The sequence below is a fragment of the Corvus kubaryi genome, unplaced genomic scaffold, assembly GCF_017639235.1.
Source record: "Corvus kubaryi isolate FWS band 111438036 unplaced genomic scaffold, C.kubaryi_AGA036_p1.0 37308, whole genome shotgun sequence".
Taxonomy (NCBI): Eukaryota; Metazoa; Chordata; class Aves; order Passeriformes; family Corvidae; genus Corvus; species Corvus kubaryi.
In genome coordinates this window covers 14634010-14641965 of record NW_024581096.1, presented here as the reverse complement: position 1 = coordinate 14641965, position 7956 = coordinate 14634010, and the positions used below count along the sequence as shown (strand labels likewise).

At 55.5% G+C, this 7956-nt stretch overlaps 1 protein-coding gene across 5 annotated transcripts in view; it reads left to right on the top strand.

Moving 5' to 3' along the window:
- The first annotated feature begins 1440 nt into the window (after positions 1–1440).
- Positions 1441–7956, top strand: part of IL11RA (interleukin 11 receptor subunit alpha) — a 32517-nt gene continuing 26001 nt past the window's right edge. For 3 of the 5 annotated variants that reach the window (XR_006016172.1, XR_006016171.1, XM_042028685.1), the window contains exon 1: positions 1441–1563. The gene's annotated coding sequence lies outside the window, so the exon portion shown is untranslated. Of the gene's footprint in view, positions 1564–1607; positions 1629–7956 lie in introns of those variants that run through there. The other 2 variants (XM_042028687.1, XM_042028686.1) reach the window with 2 other exon arrangements.

Here is a 7956-nt window from a genome sequence, read left to right as displayed (position 1 = left end):
AGACTGGTGGAACCAGAACCTTCCTGCAAAGCACCTGAGAGGCCACGTGAGCTGCCTCAAGGAGGGACATCCTTGGCCTTGGCACAGCCCCAGCTCTTGTAGTGCAGGCAGGATGGCACTGGCCACATGTGGCTGGTGAGGCAGTAGCCCCAGCCATGAGCAGATGTGCCACATTGGGCTATTCCTTGGGTGATGTGGGCGCCAAGCCTCAACCATGACTGAGCACAACACTCACAGTGCAGCCAGTACAGGCACTGCTCACACACAACCTCCACCTCTCCCAAAGTCTGATACGGTGGGGTTGCATGGGAGAGCTGGGATGAAGGAAAACACTGGTTTATGACCATATGGATACACAGGAAGTGGGATAGCTCATGGGCGTGTTTCTGTGCTGTTGTAGAGATAGGATGGGACAGCAGCAGGTAGTTCTTTGTTACTTTAGGGTTCAGAGATGTGCCTGGATATGGGCAAGGATCAATTTGTCACTGTAGGGTTGCAGAGGGAATCTGTGACCCTGTTCACTCCTGCCAGCCTACAGAGCCTTCTGTTTTTTCAGCAGAAGTAGAGCTGCGTGGGTGCTGCACACACCTGGAAGTTGTGTCCATTATCTCTGCACAGGCAGCTTGTCTGGAGAGGAGGGAAACACTATGACCCAGGGCTCCAGCAGTGCCTTGATGGCATCACACGGTGAAACCCCAAACCAGACTTGGCCTCAGGTGCCACCGGAGAAGAAATTTCCCAGAAGGTCTTCACCAGCAGGTTTCCTGTTGCAGACTTTCAACAAATTTTTTTCCTCTTGAAAATTTTCACTGCAATAAAATGGCATACGAAACCCATTTCCAAGGGAAAGCAGCTTGGGTGGTGGATGTGTCCTGCAAAAGAGGGATGCAAACACGCACCACAAGCTGCGAGGAGGAAGGAGCCTTTTCTTCAACTCAGGGACACAAACCCCGCGGCCAGATTTCAACCCTGCATGTTCCCCATCAAATAAACCACCACAATAATAAACCCCAAAGAAACGGCCCGCCTAGGGGCCAGGGAAACTGAGTCACAGGCAGGACGTATCTGCCTCCACTCCTCCGGGATGCAGGGATGGGGGCAGGCACGGTTGGTGAACGCAGGAGGTGCTGACCTCCAAGAGCACCGGGGAGGGTTGTGCACTCTCGGGGTGTTCCTGAGCCTCAGGGGGACACCCGCGCTCCGGAGGGCACCGCACATCAGTGTGCCACGGTGGGATCCCCATCCCAGCGCTCCGGCCGGACTGGGACGGGGAGCCCCGGGGAGGACCGCGAACCCCGGGCAGGCGGCGGGCAGAGGGTTCGGATCCCTCCCGGTCCCGGGGGGCGGCTCACAGGCAGGAAGCGTCCCGGGGTGGCGGCGGCAGATTGGCAGAGCCCTGCTCCAATGGAGCGGCGGCGGCAGCCCCGGCGGCTTCGCACCGCCTGCGCTACCGGCCCCAGCCAGCCCGGTGCGGGCGCCCCGCTCCCGGCCCCGCTCCCGCTCCCGGCCCGGCTCCCGCTCCGCTAGCGCCATGGACACATAGCCGCGGCGCCACGCAGGAAGGTAGGGAACAGTCCCCCGGTCCTCGGCCCGCGAGGGGAACGAGTCGCCGCCGCCCCGACTTCGCGGTGAGGGACGCGCGGCTGCGGTCAGGCGGCTCCCGGAGCTGTTTGCTGCCCGGGTGGAGAAAGTTGTGCGGGTGTGTGTGGATGTCTGTGTCTCTGTGTCCCCTCGCAAAGCAGCTGCCAGGGACTTGCCCTCCCCGTCCCTCCCGGCTGCCTGTGGGTACCCAGTGCTGCTCCCCCTTCTCCGCCCTCCGCCTTGCCCGGAGATGCTCGGGGAATTGATGTTCCTGGGGTGGGATGTTTGAGCCCCTTCTCCAGCCTCCACAAACCACCCTCCCCCCGTTTCCTACTGCCACCCCTAATGTCTCTGAAGGGAGTTTTCTGGAGAAAGGCTGGAATGCCAGGCAAAGCGCCCCCCCTGACAGGGCCCCCTCTTCTCCTGTGGGGTCCAGGGAAAAGCTGCTCCCAATTAGGAGAGGCGCTGAGAGAGGCGCTTTCCCATGCGCGGGCGCTGGCAGGGCTCTGCTTGCCTTGTCCTTCCTTGCCCCGGGATGCTGTCTCAATCCCAGCTTCTCTGTCCTGTGCCAGCCGTGATGAGTGCCCAGCTCTGGGTTGTGCCCACCACCACTCGCAGAGGCTGGCTGTGTCACCCACCCACCAGGTCCCCTCCAAGCTCTGCCTCCGGGCTGGTGAAGGCCATCAGAGAGGGCCATGGGGCTGAGCTTGGCTTGGACATCACTGTCAGCAAACTGAGACCCCTCTGAGACGGGGCCCAAGGGCGCCTTGTGCCTGGTCCCCATGGATGGGAAGAAACCCAGAGCTGCAGCAGCTCACAGATGTGTTTCCATGCACACAAAATGGTGTTGGACTGAGTGGCATTGGTGGCATAGCCAGAGCTGAGACTTCTGGGGCTGGCCAAGCACTTTGTGTGCCGGGAGGTGACTGCCCCATGTCTGGCTGTTGTGTTTGCAGCAGGAGGTGGTGCATTTGCACTCTGCTGTTTATAGGAGGGCAGGTCGCAGCGAGGTTGCGTGTGCTGTGACTTGAGGCACATGGCATCCCAGCCTGGCGCAGGGAGAGGAGCTTCACAGGGAGCTGGGAGCTGGTGGAGGCCCTCCTGTGGCGGGGACAAGGATGAGATATGGCCACAATGCCCCTTCATCATCCACACACCCTTTGCCCCACCAACCTGGCACTTTTTGGGGGGAAATGAAAGGGGCAATATGTGCTCTCCAGGGAGCTGTGAACTGACCTTGGCAGCCAAAGTGGGACTGGTGGGGGACAGGGTCTGACTGGTGACAGCAGGGTTGTGCTCAGGACTGGTTGTCACCAGCGGTGGGTGAACAGGGAGTGTGGGGTTCAGCAGGGTGGTGGGGAGGGCTCCCTGGAGGGTGCAGCTACAGGCAGAGCCTGCAGGAAGGTGGAAGAAAAGCCGCTCTGGCCTTGTGCTTCCTATTCCAGGAAGAGGAACCTCACAGGGAGGGGAAAACTTGACTTGATTATATCTAATAAGCCACTTTTTCCCTGTCCCAGCAAGCTGTCCCAGCGGCGGGGGGAGGAGGATGCTTGGCCAAGTGCAGGCCCTGTTTGTGAAGGATGAATGAATGACTCACAGCACAGCAAGTCTCCCCGCCGTTTTCATCGTGGCAGCAGCAGCAGCAGTTCCCCTTTGCAGCTGCTGGGTTTATCAGAAGCTGTCATGCTGGGTGGGCACCCAGGCAGCCCACACCTGCAGCCTCCACATGAAGGTGTCCTGCCTCCCCTGCCCATCTCACACGGCTCACCTGGACCATCCTGAGTGGGGAAACCCTCACGGGTGGTAACAGCGCGTGGCATCCTCACCTGCCATGAACTAGCTGAGCACTCAGTTCAAACCCTTTCTTTCTACTCTGCTCTTGTTCAAAGGCAACTCCAGGCTCTTCCTGCTCACACAGGCCTCAACCTCCCTCCGGTTTCCTGCCGAATGCGTTCCTGGAGAGCTTATTCCCCTGTGGGTTTGTGCCAACATTGTGCTTTTAGTTCAAGACCTCTTCTCCCTCTCCGGTGTTTACCCTGCTATATTTATAGCTTCCTCGTTAGTTTAAGCATGCCAAAGGATTCTTGCCTCCTCTTCTCCCGCGGGTTTGGCTCTAGAGGAAAACCCCTTGCTAGATGCTTCCCACAGGAGGGGGCAGGTGCCGGCTTGTGTCTCTGCTTTTCTCCCTTTGGAAAATTTCGGCATCTCTCACAGCTTGTTTCCCCTCCTCTTGTTTAGGCATGAAAGAGGGTGGCTCTGCCCCTGCCCAAGATATCGTCAAGGACTGTGCTTGGATGGTATGGGAGCTCTTCCCTGTAGGCAACACACTGGGGCTTCAGCAGCATTTGGGATGCTGATACAATGCCAGCGTCAGGGATTAGCCCTGGGATGTCTGAGGTGGCTTGCTGAGATGTTTAGAGAGTTTTTGGTTTTTCTAAGTGTTCCTGTGGTTACAACAGCATCGCAATGTGTGAAAATCACCAAATCTCTCTGGCTGGGGATGTCATGACCCTATGACCCAAGTTCCTACCAGCAAACCTCTCTGCACCTCCTAGTGATGGTTTTCTTCTCCCATCCAGGTTGTGAAGGTGGGGAAGGGCACAGATGCCTTGCAGTTATTGTTGCAGTTGTTGTTGCAGTTGTCTGTCCAACAGCCAGATTCCCATGCACCTTTTCCATGGAAAAATAAAAATTCCTTTGGAGATTAGTAGCAGGTTTGCAGTGTCAAGGATCAATGTGTAAATAGGAATTATCTCTCAAGTTTGGCTGCTTCCCAGGTCTCTGAGTCATCCTCGCATGGGAGTGGGACGGGGTGAGCTTTGGGCGCTTTTGAAAGGTCACAGCACCCCCTGGAGCATCTGCCAAGCTCTCTGGTACAGGTGGATAGCTGGGCTGGAAGGTGCAATTCCTTCTCTCTAGTGGTACGAGCCTGGGATGTGGCAAAAAAAAGCTGACAAATACTTCCTCCCACTCTGGTGTTTAGGTTGGGGGCATCCAGGAGAAGAGGGACAAGAAATTTGTCAAGACCTGATTTGCCTCCATCTTACCAGGACTGTTCACTGTGGTCACATTGGTCACATCTGATCAGCACAGCTTGGGCTTGCTCCAGCAGGCATTGGTCATTGCTGAAAGGCTTTTGAGGAATTTTGGAAGAGTCTGTGCAGGGGAAGATCACATCCACCTGCTTGTACATGTTTCCTAAAGATGCTTTTGGGGAGGACAAGGAGGCTGGAGGGACTTCAGGAGATCTGACATGGTCGGGCATGGGGCTGGCCCATGCAGGTAGCAATGGCCTTCATGCAGCCAAGAGTGCATTGCCCAGGAGAAGGGAGGATGCTGAAAGCACTTTGGAAATCAGCCTGAGGCTCCTCAGAGGCTGCTCAGCTCTAGTCCATTCCTTTCAGTATGGAAACGGCCAAAATAGAATCTGCCTAATGAAGATTGTTACGGACCCGCAGAGATTGCCGTATAGGGAGAGGTGGAAGAGCTCAGTTCATCATCTAATGAAATCCTGATGGTGGGAAAAAAATCATTTGGGCATATTCTGGTTTATTTCACCTCCCAAAGTGTAAACAAGGAATGCCAACTGTTGTTGAGAAGCCAGTGCTGATGACACACTTAGGGGAAGAAGGGAAGGAGGAAGCTTCCAGCTTTGGTGGACCATCATCTCTGCAGCAGTTTGGGGAGGATCTTCTGACCCCCTAACTTTGATGAGTGTTGTGCTCAGCTGTAGCTAAGTGTTGTCCCACCTTGGGGAGCTCCAGACCAGCCTTAGGGCTGCTGCCTACCATCCTGCTGGCAGCCTAAGGGGTGTGGATGTCCTCACAGAAGAGCACGTGGGAGGCAGTGGGGCTGGCACAGCATCCCTGGAGCCCCCAGGCTGGCGTGGCTGGGCCTGTCCAGCTGTTTCCTTTGCCTTCCTGTGCTTTCACCATACGCTTCCTTTGGGACAGAAGGCTTTCATCCTGGCCATACCAACAGTCCCATCGGCACATCACCAGCCCCTTTTTAGAGTATCAGGGCCTTTTGAATTCAGTAACATCGAGAAAGGTGCAAATCCACTCTTACCTTCCTGCAAAAATAGACAGGGAAAAGCCGAAAGCGCTGTCATGAAGGGTCTTCATTGTGGTCCAGCCCAGTGCCGTGCCAGTGTTGCGACAGAGCTCACAACAGCTGTGCTGCAACAGCCCTGCAAAGGTCTCCCGGGATGGCCCAGCTGCAGTGGCCCGGCTTGGTTTTGCAAAAGCCTCTGTCACGCAGGGTGCCCAGGCCAGCTGGCACCTCCCCAGACTTCCTTTCAGGGCCAGGGCCAGCCCCTGGCTGCTGGGGAGGTCTGCAGGAGTCTTTGCTTTCCATGAGTTTTGCCTGAGGCCTCAAGGCTTAGGAGGAGCTGGTGGACCCAACCAGCTATTGCTCCATCCTTGTCTTGCAAGGGCCAACACGCAACCCCAGGGGTTCTTTGGTGCTTCGGCTGCTTTTGATTTTTTTAGCTCCTGCAAGGCTCCCGCCGGGCTGTTTCATGGCTCCCTTGAGGCTACTCCACCCCATCCTGGCTTTGAGTTTTGCAGCTTCACGGCTGGAGCATGGCTGTGCCAGGGGAGGCGTCCGTTTTCTCTGGCCTCCCTGATCCTTTGCCCAGCTCCATTTCCCCTCTCCAAGTGGGACTGTGCCCACAGTTGTTGCACCCCAGCATCCAAAAAACAGTGCACATAACAAGGAAGATGAGGCCCCCCAGTGCCTGTGCTGGCACAGGGAGCAGTCAGTGTGAGAGACTGGTCTCTCAGAGTATCTGCTGCACATCCACATTCCTCCTTCCCAACGGGAGGCTGCAGATATGCATTGGGCTCCCTGTCAGCTCCTGGAGCTGGGTGGTTTGCCCTGGAGATGCCTTGGAGAGCTCTGCAAGGCACTGAGGCTTGGACTCAGTGGTCTGGGAGGATGATGAGAAGCTCATCATCCAAGCTCAATCTTAGCTGGAGCAGCAGTGGTGCTGTGCCTGGGATGGATGGATGGATGGATGGATGGATGGATGGATGGATGGATGGATTGATGGATGAAGGACTTGAGCAAGGCAAGGCCTGTGGGGAAGGTCATCTTGGTTTTCACCCCTGGGGTGCTGCTGTAAGAGTGGGATGGTGCTGGGGCAGCGTGTCCTGCTGCATCCCCAAACTATGTCCCCACGAGACGTGTCCCCAACAGGGTGCTTGGTGGTGAGCCATGCATGGAGAACTTTCTTCCTCCAGTGCCTGGGAAGGTCTCTGAGAGCTTTTTTCACTTATTTTCCCCACCTATCAAGGGCAGAGGGGCCGTGCAGCAGCATTTAACCCTCCTAGGGTATGTGGGGGACCTCACATTGCTGCTGGCGACGTGGCTGCTGCATCTCCATCAGTGACAGCATTTCAGGGGTGGCAGCAAATGCCTCTCTACCATCCCTCACCACAACCAGAGGAGGGTTGAGTGGAGCCAGAGGCAGCATTTGTGGCCAGTTCTATGAATGTCCAATTACCAGCTTGCCTTGCCACTGTGTGAGAGGTTCCTGCACCTAATTTTTGTTGAAACGATCCATTTTTCTCAGTAATTTAATAGCGTGGGCAGGCTGCTTGCTGTCGGAGAGCCAGCAGCGAGCACCGAGGAGCCTGTGTGCCGGGCTGCCGGCCGTAACCACCTTCCCTGGGCGACGCAGGAATGCTGACCTAATAGAAAAGACATTTAAAGAGGAGTTTTGGAGAGCAGCTCAGCTCTTACTCGGCTCATGCACATGGCTGCCGATTGTAACAGGATCTCTCCATGCTCCAGAAGGTGCTGGGGACCAGCATGGGCAGTGGGGACATCCCTGATGGGAGCTGGGCACCAGGGCACAAGCCATGCCAGACATCAGTTGCTTTATTTTCCGGGAAAAAAAGTTGCTTCGGGGGGGCCGTCACAAGTTGTGAACCGAGGCTGGGTTCAGCGCCCGGCTGCGGTTCTCCCAGGCTGGAAAAGCCGTGGAGTTTTGCTCTTGACATTTTCCAAATGAGATGTTTTGATTTATCCTTCTTTTTTTTTTTTTTTTTTCCAATTTATTTTATTCCCTGCCCCAAGGTAATGTTTGGAAGACAAATTTAGCTCGATTTAACTCAAACCTTTTTAAAAAAGTAAAACCACTGAAAACTAAACAAGGCCTATCATTTAGAACAAAATGTTTTGGTTTTCATTTTCCTTTTGGCATGAAAAACACAAACTTTATTTTTTTCCATTTTCCTCTTGACCTACAAACAATTTTACCATTTTCTTTTCTCCTCCTTGTTCATTCCCAAGACCGCATTGTGCATTGTGGCCAGGGAACAGGCAAGCCCTGGTACTGTTCCCAGTGGGATGGGGGTCCCAGAGTGGGTA